This window comes from Panthera tigris, chromosome B4 (assembly GCF_018350195.1).
Source record: "Panthera tigris isolate Pti1 chromosome B4, P.tigris_Pti1_mat1.1, whole genome shotgun sequence".
Taxonomy (NCBI): Eukaryota; Metazoa; Chordata; class Mammalia; order Carnivora; family Felidae; genus Panthera; species Panthera tigris.
Genome location: NC_056666.1, coordinates 60,888,400 through 60,909,199, shown reverse-complemented (window position 1 = coordinate 60,909,199; position 20,800 = coordinate 60,888,400). Strand labels below are relative to the sequence as shown.

Genomic DNA, 20,800 nt, shown 5'->3' with positions numbered 1-20,800 from the left:
AGAGTTGTTACCTCAAACACCACAAAAGTCTCCCAGTGAAAATTTCTTTTGTGCCATGGACAACACATTAAAATTAAGAAGTTTCTAAAATTAAGTACAGCACAGAGCCTCTGCATGTCTGCCTCCAGATACTTTAAACTTCTGAAAAGCTGCCATATGGATATGCCTCACCCTCAGATGCCACAATATTGTTCCTTGTGACTTGAGTAAGAGCTACAGTTGAAGGAAGGAAGGAAGGAAGGAAGGAAGGAAGGAAGGAAGGAAGGAGAGAAAGAAAGAAAGAAAGAAAGAAAGAAAGAAAGAAAGAAAGAAAGAAAAGAAAAGACAAGACAGAGGGAGGGAAGGAGGGAGGGAAGGAAAAAAAAAAGAATTGTGACTAAAACAACAGAGCACCTGGTTGCAGCAAAAACTATGTGTCTCATTTTCTGAAATATCAGAGACCATGGGAAAAAAGAAACCTATCTCAATGTCAGAAATATTTGGCTTAAATACACATGCATTAATGTTCCAAGGAGGCAGTATAACTGGCTGAATAGAGCCCTGCATCACACTTTGAATGACCCGGCTTTTATATAAAATTTCCTCTACTTATGTGTTTGATAAAAGTACTATGCTTCTCTACGTAAGATTTTTTTACCTTTAATAAAGGGGGAGAATAATAGAGTTTCCTCTCTGCCGATGACAAAGGAGTTCTGTGAAATTATGAATGCTAATTTAATTCTTTATGTTGATACTTCAATATAGGATTATTCTAACCATTTGCTGGTATCTGAGAATTAAATTCCTTACTTTTCATGATAACTGATGCTAGGTAAATACAAGTGAGGATCAACATTTTTTTTTCATTTACTAGATTTAAGATCATTAAAGTGAAGCATTTTCCTCCAAATTAATCGAGATTCATCATTCATTAAATATAGACCTCAAAGATTAGAAAAGAATGTTTTCCCACTGTAAAGCCATCAACATGGAGAGAGATTAGAGTTTTCATTAAAACCAATTTTATTAGAGGACTTATTAACGAAGATTAAATTTTCCTTTATGTTTTTTTTTCCATCATAAAGAGAATAATGTTGATGACAAGGTAAAATACTTTCACTGGGTTCTTTTTCTACAGAAGTGAAAATATTTGAGGTGATATGTAAAAGATTTAAAATCAACCAGACTGGGCACCAAACAATCAGAAATCCATCCCCAGTAATGGAGCACATACCAAACCTCCTGCAATGCCAAGCTCCAGCTTGATTGTATGCGGTAAGAGAGAAGCCCCAGAGGAAGGAACAAAATCATTAAAGCGGTTCAGAAGAATTATTAATATACTAACTGGTATGGAAGTATTTCACCATTAGAAAATGGCACAAAGTGGTGCTTGCTAGATGAACATTGGCCTACATTAGGTTGTTACCATGGATTAATTACTAAAAACATTTGGTTACATGAATATATTGCTAAAGCAAGAAAAGAGAATAATCCTTGAACTTGATGCTTCCATACCTTTCAAATTTTATACTGCATATGCATACATATGTTACCTTGTCAAAAAAAATAACTTTGAAAATAATAGGGTAAATCCTATGGTTTGATAATTTATCCTTGGTATAAAATCTATATTCTTATATATAAAGTATCCCCAAAGCTGATGATTAACAAGAACTTAAATATAAAATCAAAACCAGCCTTCTATTATGATACTGGGTTGCACACTAATTACAAACATCACAGACATCTTAAGATGCTACTGTCCCAAATGTCACTGGCTATTACATCTCTGCTTTCCTTCCTCAGAGTCTCTGTCTTATCATTCAAAGAATATAGGTAATCAGTCCTCTCTTGTATCCTTTCAAACAGGCAAAAGATTTAAAAAATTAAAAATAGCTTGTTGTGAGAGATCCTCATTTGGATTTAAAAAATTGAATAAGAAAAACTTTCATCAGTTTATCTTTTCTGCCTCTAAGAACTATGATATGCAGTCTTTCACTAACTGGAATATTGGTGACAAGAAAAGAAAAGAAAAGAAAAGAAAAGAAAAGAAAAGAAAAGAAAAAAGAAAAGGAAAGGAATAAAAATTAATGAAAGTAAATCTGTAACACACACATCAATTTTTCCCCTAACACTTTTTAGGCACTAACACTGAAAATGCCTGAATCCAGATAGACCTTGCTGACAATTCAGGTCACTGGAATAAGGAGAGAATTAGAACTACATAACTGATATATTACACTGACTAGAATAGTTACAGAAATTATATTCTGTAAAGAATATAATCACTCTTCCAGCATTATTACTAGATGTAGAAACCGATTTAATAAGCTTAGATAAAAGGAAAATTTGGAAAAAAAACTTTCAGTCCCATGAGAATAGGTCAAACTTCATTCAGGTCAATATGGAGAGACAGTATTACTATGAATGGAAGATACTTATGATAGAGTAGCTTGATAATATTTTTGGTATTTTTTATTATTATGATAATAATATAATATTTTTATGATAATAGGCAAAAATCTTATAATGAATCAACAACATCTGGGTGGGCAGGACTCATATTGATAAAATTTTCAAATGTGATCAACATTAGTTACATATATTAACCTGATGTGATATAAAAATTGAACCCACAGCATTCAAAATGCATTTTAGAAGGTAAGCCAATAATAACCAATGGGGAAAAGGCAGATCTTACATGTCTTAAGAAACAACTAACTACATAAATCCCACAAATTTACATTTTTTTAATCTTTGGAGGTATTTTTCATTATCTGCTTTGAAGCAGAAATTTGAAATTTATATCCTCAATACAGTATGAAGTATTCTACCCTTTATTCCTTTGACTCTCAGTCTGATATACCACTCATAATATAAAAAAGCAAGCTTTAAATCTATATTAGAACAAGTTCTCTTGCAAGATTTCCAACGCCTTTTGGTTTTGGCATGGCTGGAAAAACCACAAGAATAGCCTTGCATGCAAAATTCTGGCTTAGCCCAAGAAACTCAGAGGCACACAGAGCTATTCTCAACTACCAAACTTTCTCAATCCTCTGCTGAGGTTAAGTTTGGTGGGAGGGATAAGAATGGACAAGCCAAGTCGTAAGTTCCAAACCAATCACTAGTATCTAGCATGCTGTTAGGCCAAAGTCTATTGGCAACAGCAAACATCCGTATTTGTCCAGGAAAAATCTGATCATACGATAAAAGCTGGAATTTATGAGAATCCTTGTTCAATCAAATAACTGAAACTATAAATTTATTTCATACCTTTGGGTTAACAAAATAATGGAATTTAAAAAAAGATAAAGGACAGGTCTCACACATCCTAAATATTTATTTCTCCCCTCTCTGCACAAAAAGCTAGCAATCTTTAATCAAGGGAAAATATCAAAAGAAGAGAAAACAAAGTTGTTTCCCCCTCCTTGGAGCAGAACTTTATACAATACAAGTAATTCTACACCCTGGGAAAAACTAGTCTCCTAAATGTAATATGCTCTCCCTTATAAAACAGTACAAACAACTTAAGAGTTCAAATAAAACACTAGCAAGTAGATGCTTTGAAAAATGGAATACAGCAGGCATGTGATACTTCAGCCTGGCATTTAACATATGGTACACTGCTAAAACTCAAAGCAATCCTTACCAAAAGGTATTTCAGACGTACTTAACCTTTACAGAAAATGGAAAGGACTGACACTTTCAATAAAACCAAGGTTGGTTAACATGGGAAATGAATATATCAAGAATTTTAATCAAGATAATTTCAGAAAAACTTAAGTTTATGTAGAAATGCTGCATCATCTGCTATGAATAACAGAAAGTTCATGTGCCTAATATATAAAAATTCTGGCATATCTGATTCAATACTCATATTTGAACGTAACAAGAAAAAACAAATACATGAGAAATTCTCTTCATGAGATGTTCTAAGACTAGAGAGAATCTACTCATTCTTATTTTCTCATTAAAGTAGTCAAGATGGTATTTACAAGCACTATTAATGTGTCAAGCACTCTTTGGGTTTTACCATCTGGTTTGTAATACACAGAATTAAAGATCAATACATCAGTCACGCTTCCGAAGTAGAGACTAAAAGAGGAATGGGTGTGTGTGTGTGTAAATATCTAGTTTAATAGAAATATCTTGAGATGTGTAGATATCTATAAAGATATCTGTAAGGATAAGTTTTGTAAATACACTTTGGTTGAAACATGTGTACACAAAACACCAGCATGAGAAAAGAAAGCTTCAGATTTTGAGAAGAAGACTGTATACAAAACTCTTTAAGAAGAATGCGATGACCAGGAACTACATATCACCAAAAAATGGACACAGAAAATGTTTAGATTAGGCACAAGAGGGCCAAGAAACATAGAGTACACCTTAAATCAGTATAGTTATAATTTATTTGGTGTGTGCATATAAATCCTAAACCAAACTACATTTTCTTCTTTGTCTTTTTCAGGCTATTCCTTTTTTTTTTTTAAGTTTAGTTATTTATTTTGAGAGGGTGGGGGAAGAGGCAGAGAGAAAGGGAGAGAGAGAATCCTAAACAGGCTCCATGCTGTAAGTGAAGAGCCCAATTCAGGGCTCGATCTCAGGAACAATGAGATCAGGACCTGAGCTGAAACCAAGAGTTGGATGCGTGACCCACTGAGCCACCTAAATGCCCCCTTTTTAGGCTATTCTTTTTTTTTAAGTTTATTTATTTTGAGAGAGAGACAGAGACAGGCTCTGTGCTGTCAGCACAGAGCCTGATGTGGGCTTGAACTCATGAACTGTGAGATCATGACCTGAGCCAAAGTCAAGAGCCAGACGCTCAACCAACTGAGCCATCCGGTGCCCCTCAGGCTATTCTATACACCATTTTTTGCTAATCTGTCAACTAGGTCAAAATTCAATAAGTTTCAAAACTTCTCATATCTGCTATGATTTGAAAAATATCCAAATTCCTTACATTTAAACAATAAAAACAACAGAGTATAATTTAATTTAAAAAATACACAAGTTGTGACAGAACCAAGAAAATAACTTGTAAATGTAAATTCAGGATGAAATAAAAAACTCTGTATAGAAAAATTTCACAAGTGAAAACTCCTTTTCTAACTGTTCTACCTTAAAGCAAACACCACACACACACACACATACACACACACAAGGAAGGGGGGAGGAGCCTGTTGTCATTGTCTCTATACAGTAGTAAACAAAACTGTTAACCAAGAAATATGTTCATATCTTATTTATGTCAAATTGGAAGTTTTAATGAATGAGACTCAAAGTAAGATAAAATAAAAGCAATATGTGAATTTAATTTCTTGAGCACTTTCCACTCACTGTAACAGCATGTTAGCAATAGTTCCAGCTTTGAACTTTAACACACTGAGTCAACTACTACTTCCTTTGGAAAATTCTTCCCAAAAGTTATTTAGGATAAAAAGAAAAGTCATTTTAAGAATGTGTCAGCATCTAAAATAGCTTTAGCTCAAGTGCTTATATCCAGTGCATTAACTGAATAGATATATACTGAGATACTTCTAAAAAGATAAAAAAGAAACAAACACATCTGTGTAAGAGGTGGAGAAAGTGAGATAATTTCTCTTTTAAAAAATAAGACATCATGGGGCGCCTGGGTGGCTCAGTGGGTTGGGCGTCCGACTTCGGCTCAGGTCATGATCTCACGGTCCGTGAGTTCCAGCCCCGCGTCGGGCTCTGTGCTGATGGCTCAGAGCCTGGAACCTGTTTGAGATTCTGTGTCTCCCTCTCTCTCTGACCCTCCCCCGTTCGTGCTCTGTCTCTCTCTGTCTCAAAAAAAATAAATAAACGTTAAAAAAAAATTAAAAAAAAATAAGACATCTTATTCCTTAAGTTACAAAATTAAATCTGTTTTAGCAAATATACCTGTATTTTTTCCATATATTACTTTGGTAGTCCCTCTACCTTTGGACTACCTTTGGAAGTCCCTCTTCCTTACTGTGATCACTTATCCCACATTGGCAAAACCAAGACATAAGTTTAAAAAAATTAATGTAGAATAAATCCGAGTTTTTTGGTTATAGCTGAAACTTTTGCTAACTTTTTAATTTTCAAAATCAAAGAGCAGTCCATCCTAAAGTCACTTAAACTCTGTTAGAGTATCTCTCATCTTTATTCTACAGAAGAATTCCCCAGTGATTTCAATGGGAAACACACACATATACACAACCTTGACAGGTTCAATATTAGATGACAAAAATGGGGAAAACACGGAAACAGGTTGAAATAGAATAGTTTGACAGGCAAATAAATATGAAGGGATAAGACAATGATCCCTTCATATCAATGATATCCCCAAATATCAGGGGATAACTGCCCCTGAGAGGGTAGCAGAATGACTTTTAGAACTTTAAAGAAAATATACATACTAGGATCCCATCAACATCAAATTAGAATTTCCAGAGAGGAAACCTGCCTTGGCATATGCATTTCAAAAAAGCATCACAAGTAATTTATTATGTGCCGAAAAAAGGTGAGAACCAATGGATTAAGAAATCCTGACAGTGACAACTGTTAAGGACAACTTAAACAAAAAGTGCTCACAGTAATACAGCTGCTTGTTATCCTCAAAAAAAATTAAGATAGTCTACATCTTGGATAGTAATCCTTGATAGAGAAAACTACAGACATGAAAGAACTGTGAAGTCTGAGCCAGTGTGTATCATGAAGAATGACAATTTCAAGACAAAAGCACAATTAAACAAGTAAAGGAAAATTCTTATGTAAACAATCTTTGATGTGGCATGCTCCTATGAAAAGCCTTCCAAGATCTACATTTACTTTACTGCTGTTAACTATCAGAATAAAAGATTTTAAAAATCATGACATAAAAGAAAAAGTAAAGAAAATTAAGTAAACATTATGGGAAAAGTTGGCATATATAGCACATTAGCTTAATTTTAGCTTTGTTTTCTGCTGTACTTTAACAGAATTTCACATGTCTCTTTCATCAATCTGGAGCAAGTTATTTATTTTCTAAATGAACAGAAGAACGCTGGCTTTTTAACAGGAGCCCAGGAATATGAAGGGCTGGTCCACAATCTCTTTCCCTTAAAGTGGATATTTCTAAAAAGAAAATTGAAAGAAGAATTCACATTGTATCATTTTGAAAAGTAAACTAATTAATAATCAGCTGTAAGATAATGATAATGCATTGAGATTGCTATGCTAAAAAGCTGGGAAACCAATGATATATGTAATAACTAATATTTATTAGCAGCATTATTATCAGCCAAGCAATATACACTATCTTACTGGATCATCCCAATACTCCTATGAATAGGTTCTATGGTTTATTCCCCCATTTATATTTATGAGGAAACTAGAATTCATATGTAAGGAACTTCCCAAGGTCACATTGTTATGAAGTACCAGAGCTGGGGCTTTGATCAAGTTTGTCTGATTTTAAAATAATCAGTTATCTCTACCAACAGAAGTATGTGGTTGTCTTAAAGTAGAAATTTTTGTAGAAATGCAATCCTCTTTGGGGAATTCATAGAATAAAAACATATAAATTATTACATATCATTATTAAAGTTAGAAAAAGATAAGAATATGAGTGTGTAATACACAATAATAGTACAAAATAGGTTTGGATCTCAAAGTTGTTTATGTAATTGGATTGTAGGTTTTCTTCACCCAGTTCCTGTAATGGATGGTTTGAAGTTGTATGAATAAGGATTTACTAAAAGAACTGAATTCCAATTTGATATGGAATCCATTGAATACACGCTAATCCATTGAATACACGTATATACCTTGCTTTATTGTGCTTCATCTTATTTCACTTCAGATACTGCATTTGTATAAATTGAAGGTTTGTGGCAACCCTGCCTCAAGCAAGTATACCAGCGCCATTTTCCCAACAGCATTTGCTCACTTCATGTCTTTCTCTCATGTTTTGGTAATTATCATATTTCAAACTTTTTCATTATTATTATATTTAAACTGCTGCAATCTCATGATAAAACTTTAACAGATAAGGAGTGACTCCTTATGGATGAGCACAGAAAAGTGGTTTCTTGAGATGGAATCTACTCTTGGTGAAATGCTGTCAAAATTGTTGAAATGACAAGAAAGGATTTAGAATATTAGGTCAACTTAGCTGATTAAGCAGTGGCAGGGCTTGAGAGGACTGCCTTCAATTTTGAAACAAGTTCTATTATGGGTAAAATGCTATCAAACACCATCGCATGTTACAGAGAAACCATTCATAAAAGGAAGAGTCAGTTGATGTGGCAAACTTCATTGCTGTCTTATTTTAAGAAATTGCCACAGCCTTCCAACTTTCAGCAACCACCACCCTGATCAGTCAGCAGCCATCAATATCAAGGTAAGACCTTCCACCAGCAAAAGGAAATTATGGCTAGGTGCGCCTGGGTGGCTCAGTCTGTTAAGCACCCTACTCTTGGTTTCGCCTTAGGTTGTGATCTCACGGCTTCGTGAGTTCAGGCCTCATGTCAGGTTCTGTGCTGACAGTGGGAGACTGCTTAGGATTCTCCTGTCTCCCTCCCTCTCTCTGCCCCTCCTCTACTTGCGCTGTCTCTGTCTCTCTCAAAATAAATATGTAAACTTAAAAAAAAAAAAAAGAAATTACAGCTAGCTAAAATCTCAAATGATGGTAAGCATTTTTTAGAAATAAAGTATTTTTTAATTGAGGTATGTATATTTTCTGGACATAACGCTGTTGCACACATGACAGACTACAGCATGGTGTACACATAACTTTTGTATGCAATAGGAAAATGAAAAATTCATTTGAATCATTTTATTACAATATTCACTTTATTGTGGTGGTCTGGAATCAAATCCGCAATATCTCCAAGGTATGTCTACATGAGGCTAATTAAAGGTAAAACAGAATTTTCAATTCGTTGTGAAAGTTTAAATTATAACGTAGCTTATTTCTGTTTTAAAATCACAAACTGTTGGTCACATCATTTGGGAACTTTAAAAAGTGCTATTTCATTTGAATGGTCTTAGGCACACAAAGTATGCTAACCAAATGAATTGGAAATTAAGGTTTTTTTTTCTTTTATTTGATTACCAATGTAAAAGTACAACTCATATTTAAATTATTAAGCTTTAAATTAATATTTGAATCCATGGTAATTTGCTGAAACAAAACCCAGAAACATTCTAAAATTCCTAAGAGGCACAGTATTAGAGAATTTAATCACATAAAAAAAGTCTCACATTTTAGAAAAGCATTAGGGCAAGAAATCAGCAATGATCCAAGGGTTGAGGTACTCATATATGACATGATGTAAACAAATCTTTAACTCTTATTAATACAGTGAGAAATACAAAAGATGCCATGACTCCCAACTATTCACTGATCCCAAGATAATAATTTTTAAATGAAGAACATATGTAATAAGTAACCACTATTTTAATATGGATGAAAAGATATAAGAGGGGGTGGGGTGGGACTTCTGGAATGATGATATTAGGAGTTCAGAGAAACCTCTACCCCAGATAGGTATCTTTTAAGCAAAAACAATCATTCAAAGTCTCTGTAGATTTATCAAAGGGCTTACAATAAATTGAGCAATATTTATTCAATGAAGTTTATAGAAACCTGGTAGGAACAGAGGGGAAACTATGATACTAAACTCTAGGGACTTCATGCATCCACCCACAGCTGAGCCCTGCAGAACTGTTTCAGCAGGCTCAGCAGCTGAGTGACAGTTCCCATCATCCCCAATCTATTAGTGTAAAAGACTATTCCTGGTAGTCTTGGCAGCTGGTGAACATTAATAGATCCTATTTTCCACAGCTCCATGCTGCAGAAGACTTATATCACATAAATAGGCAGCTGGCAAAAAATGCAATCCTCCTTTCCTCCACAGCTCCGACTGCAGGACAGCTGCTCAGTTGAGCTCAGAAGTCAAATGCCAGTTCCCATCTCTCCTACATTGCTGAAGCAAGAGAACTATTACAGAGATATTTAACAGCTATAAACACTGGACTATCCCATCCTTGTGAACTCCATGTCATAGAAGATATCTACTGAGTAACAGTGGCAACCATGTAGCAGAATAGTACTTACCCTCCTTCCCTCATACACAGCTCCAGCTGTGAAAGGGATCTGGGCGAGGAAACCAATAAAGAGCAAATTAAGTATCCTACTCTTCCAGGGCCTATGCATTGTCTATAGGTTCTATGACAGGTTACAGGGAGGCTCTGGCACACAAACCAGCTCTGCCAAAAGGAATGATCTATAACTAGTCTATAACTGGATCAGTGGATACTCTAGGGCACTGTCAGAACAACAGAGCAATCAACTAGAAATTAACAGAAACTAACAGCAAGATACAATAAATAGATACAATAAAATAGAGACAAGTCAGAATCACAAAACGGAAATCAGGAAAGAAATAGTTAAAGAGACCATGGCTTTAAAACAGTCATTTCTGGTAGTCAGAATGAGTATGTGAATGTCCATTTTGCTCTGTCTACAAAATCAGAAGTTGCACAATTCAAAAGAAACAGACTTCACTAAATGATCAAACAAAAACACAAAGTTTCCTGAGGATTGAAAACACAAAATTGCTACTACAGTTTATATACAATGTCTAGTTTTTAGTAAAAAATTGCTAGACATGGAAAGAAGTATGAAACTGCATCACATATACAGGAAAAACAGGAGTCAGTAAAAACTACCTTTAATGTGGCCCAGATATTAGACTGGACCAGAAAATGCCTTCAAAGCACCAATTATAAAAATGTTTAAAGAACTAAAGGATACCATGCTTAAACAATTAAATAACATCTCATAAAATACACAGTATCAACAAAGAGGGAAATTATACAAGAGAAACAAAAGGAAATTCTGGAGTAGAAAAGTGAAACAAAAATGAAAAACTTCATAGAGGTTTTAAACAGGTTTGAACTGAGAGAAGACATAATCAGTAAATCTGAAGAAATATCAATAAAGACCATGGAATCTAGACTATAGCACTTAAATATTAAAGAAAAATGAATAAAGCCTCAGAAAAATGTGAGACACTATTAAGTGAATCAACACATATACAATGAAAGTAACACAAAGAAAGAAGAGAATAAAAAATACTTAAAGAAATAATAGCTAAAAACTTCCCACAGTGATGAAATACAATATACACATATAAGAAGCTCAGTGACTTCCATGTAGGAAAAACTAAAAGAGATACATACCCAGACATATTATAGTCAAAATGTTGAAAGACAAAAACAATTCTGAGAACAGTAGAAGAATGATTCATCACATACAAGATAACCACAAAAAAATTAACAGCTTACTTCTCATCAGAAACAATGAAAGAGAGAAGGGAATGGGATGACATTTTCAAAGTGCTGAAACTAAAGAAAAAGTCTGTCTCACAAGAAATATATACCCAACAAAAGAAAACAAAAAAAAAAGCTTTCAAAGATAGAAAATTATCTTTAAAGAATGAAAATGAAACTAAAGCTCTTTCAAGACAAATTCTTTGTTAGCAGACACAAGTTACAGTAAATACTAACAGAAGTACATTTAGGCTAAAACAAGTAAAATCAGAAAATGACTCAATCCACATGAAGAAACAAAACATGCCAGTAAAGTTAATCATGTGGGTAGTTTTAAAAGACAAAATAATTGAATATTTCTTCTCTGCTCTTCTCTTAATTGATTTAAAAAGCAATTACATTTTGAGGTGCTGGGGTGGCTCAGTCGGTTAAGTGGCCAACTTCAGCTCAGGTCATGATCTCATGGTTTGTGAGTTTGAGCCCCACAGTGGGCTCTCTGCTGTCAGCACAGAGCCTACTTCTGATCCTCTGTCTTCCTCTTTCTCTGCCCCTCCCCTACTTGCACATTCTCGCTCTCTCGAAAATAAATAAACATTTCAAAAATATTTAATAAAAAAAGCAACTACATTTTTTAAAAGTACATAATTGTATTTGTACAAAAGACAGTTTAGATTCAAAGATACACACTGGTTGAAAGTAAAAGGATGGGAAAAGATATACCATGCAAATAAAAACTCTAACAGAGCTGGAGAGGATACAATAAGGTCAAGAAAAAAAATAGACTTTAGGAGAAAAAAAAATCATACCAGAGATAAAAACAAACATCTTACAATACTAAAAGGGTCAATACTTAAGGAAGATATAACAATAAAGAAGACATATACAGTTAACAAAATACCCCCAAAATACATGAAACCAAACCGACACAATAACGAGAATTCAAGAATAATGGATACTTTGATACACTCACTATCAATAAAGGATAGAAAAATTAAGCATATTACTAACAGTGGACAGTAGAGTTAAACAACACTATGAACCAACTGCATACACGTGGAGACATCTACAGAACACTCCACCCAAATAAAATCATTAAAAAGAATTTTCCAACCACAATGAAATTAAATTAGAATTTAATAACCACCAGAAATTTGGGGAATCTGTGTGTGTGTGTGTGTGTGTGTGTGTGTAAATTACACAATACTTTTCTAAGAAACAATATGTTAAAGAAGAAATCACAATAAGGATTATAACTTTTTCTACACGAACTAAAATGAAAATACAATATAACAAACTTATGGGATGAAACAAACTAGAATCAAGAGAAAATATAATTCCTAAATATAATGCCTATAGAAAGAAATATAATATAAATGCCTTTTTTAAAAAAGAAAAAGATTAATTACATAAGTCAGAAAAAAGATATTATCTCAATAATCTACTTATCCATTTTAACGAACCAGAAAAACAACAAACTAAAGCCAAAGTAAGAAGTCATGCAAAATAAAGGTTAGAGTGAAAATTAGTAAATTAGAGAATAGAAAATGGGAGAAAAATAAAAAAAATTAATTATTTGCAAACACAAACAGAATGAAAAACCTTTAGATAAATCAACCAAATGAAGAGGAAAGACTCAAATTACAAAATCAGAAATGAAAGAGGAGATATCAGTACTTACCTTACAGAAATAAAAGCATTGTAAGAACACACTATAAACAACTACATGCTAAAAATTAGACTACTAAGATAAAAGAGGTAACTTCCTAGAAAGATAAAATTACCAAACTCAGAAGGAAAACAGAAAATCTGAAGAGATCAATAGCAAGAGAATGAATTTGTTAAAAAAAACGACAACAAAAACAAACACAAAAAACAGGGGCTCTTGGGTGGTTCAATCCATTGAACGTCTGAATCTTTATTTCGGCTCAGGTCATGATCTCACAGTTCATGGGATCGAGATCCATGTCAGCCTCTGTGCTGACAGTGTGGAGCCTGCTTGGAATTCTCTCTCTCCCTCTCTGTCTGCCCACCCCCCACAACACACACACACACACACACACACACACACACACACACACACTCTCACCCACACAGAAAAGTCTGCTACCACCAGGTTGTGTTAGTGAATCCTACAAAATTATTAACAAAAAAAATTAATACTGATCTGTTACAAATGCTTCCAAAAAGTTAAAAAAAAAAAAAGAGAACAAATCCTAACTCATTCTGAGTAAAGTATTACACTGATAGCAAAACCTAAGACACCAAACTACAAACCAATATCCCCTGTGAATGAAGATATGAAATATTCAACAAAATATTAATTAATAGATTAATGCAACACATAAAAAACATATATACACCAAGGCCAAGTGAGACTATCTCAGGAATGCAAGACTGATTTTTTTTTAATATTTATTTTTTTATTTTTGGGAGAGAGAGAGCACGAGTGGGGCAGGGGCAGAGAGGGGGGGGACAGATCAGAAATGGGCTCCATGTTGAAAGCAGTGAGCCCAACCCAGGGCTTGAACTCATGAACCGTGAGATCACGCCCGAGCAAAGTCATACCCTCAAGTGAGTAAGCCACCTAGATGCCCCAGCAAGGCTGATTTCACATCCAAAAATCAAATGGAATACACCACATTCATAAGAAAAAACAAAATCTTCATTTCAAAAGACACAGAAATGCACCAGACAAAACTCTGCAACCTTTCATGATCAAAAAAAATTTTTTCAACAAACTAGAAATAAAAAGAAACTCTCTCAACCTAATAAAGACCACCTATTGAAAACTCACTTAAAACATCATATTTAATGGCTAATAACTAAATGTTGTCCCCCTAAGATCAGGAAAATGACCAGGATGTATGTGCTTGCAGCTCTTCTTCAAATGGTATTGGACATCTATCCAGGACAATTAGGCAGGAAAAAGAAACAAAAGGCACCCAGACTGGAAAGAGTGCAGGTGGCATGATCTTATATATAGAAAATCCTAAGAAATCTATTAAAAATTATTAGAACTAATGAACTTATATATCAGAACAAATACACAAAATCAATCCTATTATTATATGGTAGTAATGAAGAATCTGGACATGAAATAGAAATAATTCATTTTACAATAGCATCAAAAAGAATAAAGTACACAGGAGACACTACAACAGATTGTTGGAAGGAATTAATGAGGATAAAATAAAGACATTTCATCATTATGGATCATAAAACTTAATGCTATTAAAATGGCAATACTCTCCAAATTGGTCTATATATTCAATGCAAATCATCCCACTTGGAGAGTCTACAAATAAATCCTCACAAAGATGGTTAATTAATTTTTGACAATGGTCGCAGGACAATTCAATGAGGAAAAACAGTCTTTTCAATGAATGAGGTTGGGAATAACTGGATATCAACAACAACAACAACAACAACAACAACAACAACGACAACAAACGTTGTACCCTCTTTACACCATAGATAATAATTAACTCAGGATGGATTAAAGACTTAAATGCTAATTAAACCCAATAGCATGGCTAAATATTTTTTTTTAATGGAAAATAACAAGTGTTGGTAAGGATGGAGAGAAATTAGAACTCTCAGTCACTGTTGGTTGGAATATAAAACACTGCAACCGGAAACATTCTGGTAGTTCCTCAAAATGTTAAACATAGATAATCATACAACCCAGTAACTCCAACCCTATGTATATTCCCAGGAGAAATAAAATACATCCACATAGCATTATTCATTAATAGTCAACAAGTGAAAACAATCCAAATGGCCATCAACTGATGAAAGGATAAATAAAATGTGGTGTATCTATACAATGCAATATCACTGGACAATAAAAAAGAAATGAAATACTAAGACATGTAACAATATGGATGAACTCTGAAAATATTATTCTAAGTGAAAGAAATAAATCACAAAGATCACAAGTTGTATGATTCCACTTATACAAAATGTCCAGAAAACATAATGTAGTCATAGTGACTATAGTCACTATGACTATAGTGATATAATGTAGATTAATGGTTACCAAGGGTAGGAAAACACGTAGTTGGTTAGGGAGTGAAAAATGACCACTAACAGAAATAAGGTTTCATATAGAGTGTCGAAAATGCTCTGAAATTACACTGTGGTGAATACTGTATAATTCTGTGAAAAACTAAAAACTACTGAATTATAAACTTTAAATTGGTGAATTCTATAATAAATGAATTATATCTCAGTAAAGTTGTTCAAAAATAAAAAATTATAAAATGTTAAAATATCATTAGCCTACTCAAAATCAAAATATATAATTATAGTAAACTTTCCTCTGTTGTAATCACTACCGATAACATCAGGTTCTTAGAAATCAGAGTGAAAAATGGAGAAAACGTACTATAGTTTTTGAAATACAAATGTAAACTAGCTCCAGATGATTTTGACAGTTTCAAATCTTGCAATCAAACTCCAAATAATCCCAAGCCTTATCATAGAATAGACTGTAGAAGTAAATAAATTTGCATTACTTCTTAAAAAATAAATAAATAAATAACACCATTACTTGTGTTGTCTTTTTTTCCAGTTCAAATCAAGTGTAAAACCCTTACTTTTCCTTATGTCTATTACTCTCCCATGTTGATGATATAATTTTCTTAAAATTTTCCTTTACATACATTAAAGTCACACCAGACAATGTTATATATATTTTTTAATTTAACAAACATAATTTTAAACTTAAAAAAAGAAAGTCTATTGCATTAACCCACAGTCTTGTCCTTTCCTTTGTTTTTTACCTAATGTTCCAAAATTCCTTCCTTTATCATTGCCTTTTGTTTGGATAATTTCCTTAGCCATTTTTTTAGAGTAGGTCTCCTCTGACAAATTCTCTTAGTTTTCCTTCAAGTGGGAACATCTTGGTTTCTTCCTTTCATTTCAGAAGTGTATTTTCACTGGATATATAATCTGGATTGACAGTTATTTTATTTCAATACTGTTCTATTTCCTTCTGGTCTCTATGGTTCCAGATGAAAAACTGCTAGAATAATACATGAATTCAGCAAAGTTGCAGGATATAAAATCAATGTCCAGAAATCAGTTGCCTTTCAGAACACCAATAATGAAGCAGCAGAAAGAGAAATCAAGGAATCAATCCCATTTACAACTGCACAAAAAACCTTAAGATGCCTAGGAATAAAGCTAACCAAAGAGGTAAAAGATCTGTACACTGAAAACTATAGAAAGCTTATGAAAGATATTGAAGAAAACAAAAAGAAATGGAAAAACATTCCAAGCTTATGGATTGGAAGAATAAGTATTACTAAAATCTCTATACTACCCAAAACAATGTACACATTCAATGCAATCCCTACCAAAATAACACCAGCATTCTTCACAGAGCTAGAACAAGCAATCATAAAATTTGTATGGAACCAGAAAAGACCCCAAATAGCCAAAGCAATCTTGAAAAAGAAAACCAAAGCTGGAGGCATCACAATCCGAGACTTAAAGCTGTATTACAAAGCTCTAATCATCAAGACAGTGTGGTATTGGCACAAAAACAGACACTCAGATCAATGGAACAAAACAGAGAACCCAGAAATAGACCCACAGATGTATGGCCAACTAATCTTTGACAGAGCAGGAAATAATATCCAACAGAAAAAAGACAAGTCTTTTCAGCAAAAGGTATTGGGAAAACTGGACAGAAACATGCAGAAGAATGAACCTGGACCACTTTCTTACACCATACATAAAATAAACTTAATGTGAATGAAAGACCTAAATTTAAACAAGAAACCATCAAAAGCCTTGAGGAGAAAACTGGCAACAACCTCTTTGATCTCAGCCGCAGCAATTTCTTACTAGACATGTCTCCAGAGGCAAGGGAAATAAAAGCAAAAATGAACTACTGGTACCTCAACAAGATGAAAAGCTTCTGCACAGCAAAGGAAACAATCAACAAAACTAAAAGGCAACTTACTGAATGGGAGAAGATATTTGCAAATGACATAATGAATAAAGGGTTGGTATCCAAAATCTATAAATAACTAATCAAACTCAACACCCATAAAACAAATAATCAAGTAAAGAAATGGGCAGAAGACATAAATAGACACTTTTCCAAAGAAGACATCCAGATGGCTAACAGACACATGAAAAGATGCTCAACATGATTCATCATCAGGGAAATACAAATCAAAACCACAATGAGATACCATATCATACCTGTCAGAATGGCTAAAATGAACAACTCAGGAAACAACAGGTATTAGTGAGGATGTGGAGAAAGGGGAATGCTTTTGCACTGCTGGTGGGAATGCAAACTGGTGCAGCCGCCTTGGAAAACAGTGTGGAGGTTCCTCAAAAATTAAAAATAGATCTACCCTATGACCCAGCAATAGCACTGCTAGGAATTTACCCAAGGGATACAGGAGTGCTAATGCATAGGGGCACTTGTACCCCAATGTTTATAGCAGCACTTTCAACAATAGTCAAATTATGGAAAGAGCCTAAATGTCCGTCAACTGATGAATGGATAAAGAAGTTGTGGTTTATATACACAATGGAATACTACTTGGCAATGAGAAAGAATGAAATATGGTCTTTTGTAGCAACGTGGATGGAACTGGAGTGTTACGCTAAGTGAAAGAAGTCAGGCAGAGAAAGACAGATACTGTATGTTTTCACTCATATGAGGATCTTGAGAAACTTAACAGAAGATCAAGGGGGAGGGGAAAGGGGAAAAAAAAGTTACAGAGAGCAAAGGAGGCAAACCATAAAAGACTCTTGAATACTGAGAACAAACTGAGGGTTGATGGGGGGTGGGAGAGAGGGGAACATGGGTTATGGGCATTGTGGAGGGCACCTGTTGGGGTGAGCACTGGGTGTTGGATGGAAACCAATTTGACAATAAATTACATTAAAAAAAATTAAAAATAGAGCTACCCTATGACCCAGCAATTGCACTACTAGATATTTATCTGAACAACACAAAAATGCTGTTTCAAAGGGACATATGCACCCCAATGTATATAGTAGCCAAATTATGGAAAGAGCCCAAATGTCCATTGACTGATGAATGGATAAAGAAGATGTGGTTTTCATATATAATAGATATTACTCAGCAATCAAAAAGAATGAAATCTTGTCATTTGCAACAACGTGGATGGAACCAGAATGTATTATGCTAAGTGAAATAAGTAAGTCAGAGAAAGACAAATATCTCATGATTTCATCCATATGTGGAATTTAAGAAACAAAACAGATGGACATAGGGGAAAGAAAGGAAAAATAAGATAAAAACAGAGAGGGAGGAAAACCATAAGAGACTTTTAAATACAGGGAACAAACTGGGATTTTCTCTCTCTCTCTCTCTCTCTCTCTCTCTCTCTCTCTCTCTCTCTCTGTCCCTCCCCTGCTCATGCTCTTTCTCTTTCAAAATAAATAAATAAACATAAAAAAAACCCAAGAATTCAATACATAATAAACTTGCTTTCAGAAAATGAAATATGTGGAGCTAGAATCAAAAAGGATTTAAAATATCAAACACTGAGCTGTTCATAAAAAGACAAATGTAAACTAAATGCAATGTAAATGTTTTCAAAATATTTAATTTAGAATTCATAAATAAAAATAAGTAAAATGTAATTTCACCTAAGAATATATCACTTAATACACTAAGAAAATTATATAAATTCCAGTATTTTAATTCTTCCCACCCTTAGCCATAAGGGAAAAAAAAAAGATGATAGTTCAAAATAGATCCTATAGTTTTACCCAACTCAAAGCTGGTTTATATTAGAAGGACTAAAAATTCACTATTATATAAAAAAAAAAAGAGTCAGTAATCACAGCTGCAAAAACCTGAATGTCTCAACAATGGCACCAGTTTCTACTTTGGGTGTGGTCACAAAAATCACCTTTCATGTCCCAAGACATAACTAACTAGACTATTTACCTTGAGTTTAAAAAAAAAAAAAACAAACAAGTGCTTTCAGTTAAAATAATTCTGGATCTACTTCTTTTTCTACTTTTATTCAAATGACTTGTTACAAGAAGCTTTTTGAAAATAAATTATTAGCTAACTAAAATGACATTTTTCCTGCCAAATCCAACAATGAAGGTTAATCAATAATAAAAAATTTCTGTATTTCACATGTGGTAGAAGGATTTTAAAAAAAATTGACGCAGTAATGAACAAACACAAACAAAAAACGAAATGCTTACCTATACACGTAAATTATGGTATACATATACTGTGGAACACTATTGTATGAAAAAATAAAGTTGATACATACTGATACTAAAATATTTCCAAGTCATAGTGAATAAACACAGAAACAAAAGAAGAGACTGAGTGGAATAACATTTTCTGTAAAACCAAATAAAAAAATTATATAACATGATATTATATATAGTATATATACTTATGTGTATATATATGTATATATATGTATATATGTACATATATATACATATATATACACATATATGTACATATATACATGTATATATATGTGTGTATATATATATGGTATGATAGTATATATACTTATGAAAAAATGGAGAAAAACCTTTAGAAAGATACACATCAAACACTAACAGTGGTTACCTCTGGGGAGAATTGTTTGAATTTGATTTCAACAAGAACACATTCCTCATGACACAACATGAAATTTAGGGGGAAAAAGATTTTTTTTGATAAGTTATTACAACACCAGTAAGAGAAAATTAGGTTCACAGTATTAGTTCTTGACACAAAGTGAACTAGGAGGCAAATTTACATCCATCAGACACAACTAATGCACAAACTCTTTAAAGTTCAGGTCATCTTGAAAGTTTGCAACATACCAGTCCTCAGTTTGCTTTAAATGAATAAGCTTATGCAGACCCAGAATCAGAGAGTAATATTGTATATGTCCCTGATACTGACATTATCATGATTTCTGTAACAATATTCACAACAATATTTTTAAAGTTTATTTATTTATTTGAGAGAGAGAGAGCGAGGAGGGGCAGGGAAAGAGGGAGAGAGAGAATCCCAAGCAGGCTTCCATGCTGTCAGTGCAGAGCCCAACACGGGGCTTGATCTCATGAACCATGAGATGATGACCTGAGCTGAGATCAAGAGTCGGATACTTCACTGACTGTTCCACCCAGGTGCCCCACGACATTTTTTTTCTTAATCCCCTTCACCCACAATATCTATCAGATTTATATCAGGGGTAGAACCACAGCAAGGAAAAAATCTAATCTAGCAATTAATTCTACAGTATTTTGTTCTTGAATTTCTTCAGCTTCAGATTCTATATTCTTAAAAAATTCCACAACTTCTCAAATGCAGAGCAACATCTAGCATTACCTTTGTAATCTACTAAGTATATTTTCAATTAACACATCAGTCAATTGAAAGGAATTGTATACCAAAATAAGACTACTGTAATTTTATAATTTGTGTATGTTTGCATATGCCTATGTGTATAAATGTTTTATGAAAGTATGCTAAAGTTTAAAAAAGAAAACA

The 20,800-nt window shown here is 33.6% G+C and overlaps 1 protein-coding gene across 9 annotated transcripts in view; it reads right to left on the bottom strand.

Annotated features, from left to right (window-relative positions):
* The window catches only part of CCDC91 (coiled-coil domain containing 91), a 349,643-nt gene that overhangs the window by 146,205 nt on the left and 182,638 nt on the right, over window positions 1-20,800 (bottom strand). The gene's annotated exons all lie outside the window — the stretch shown is intronic.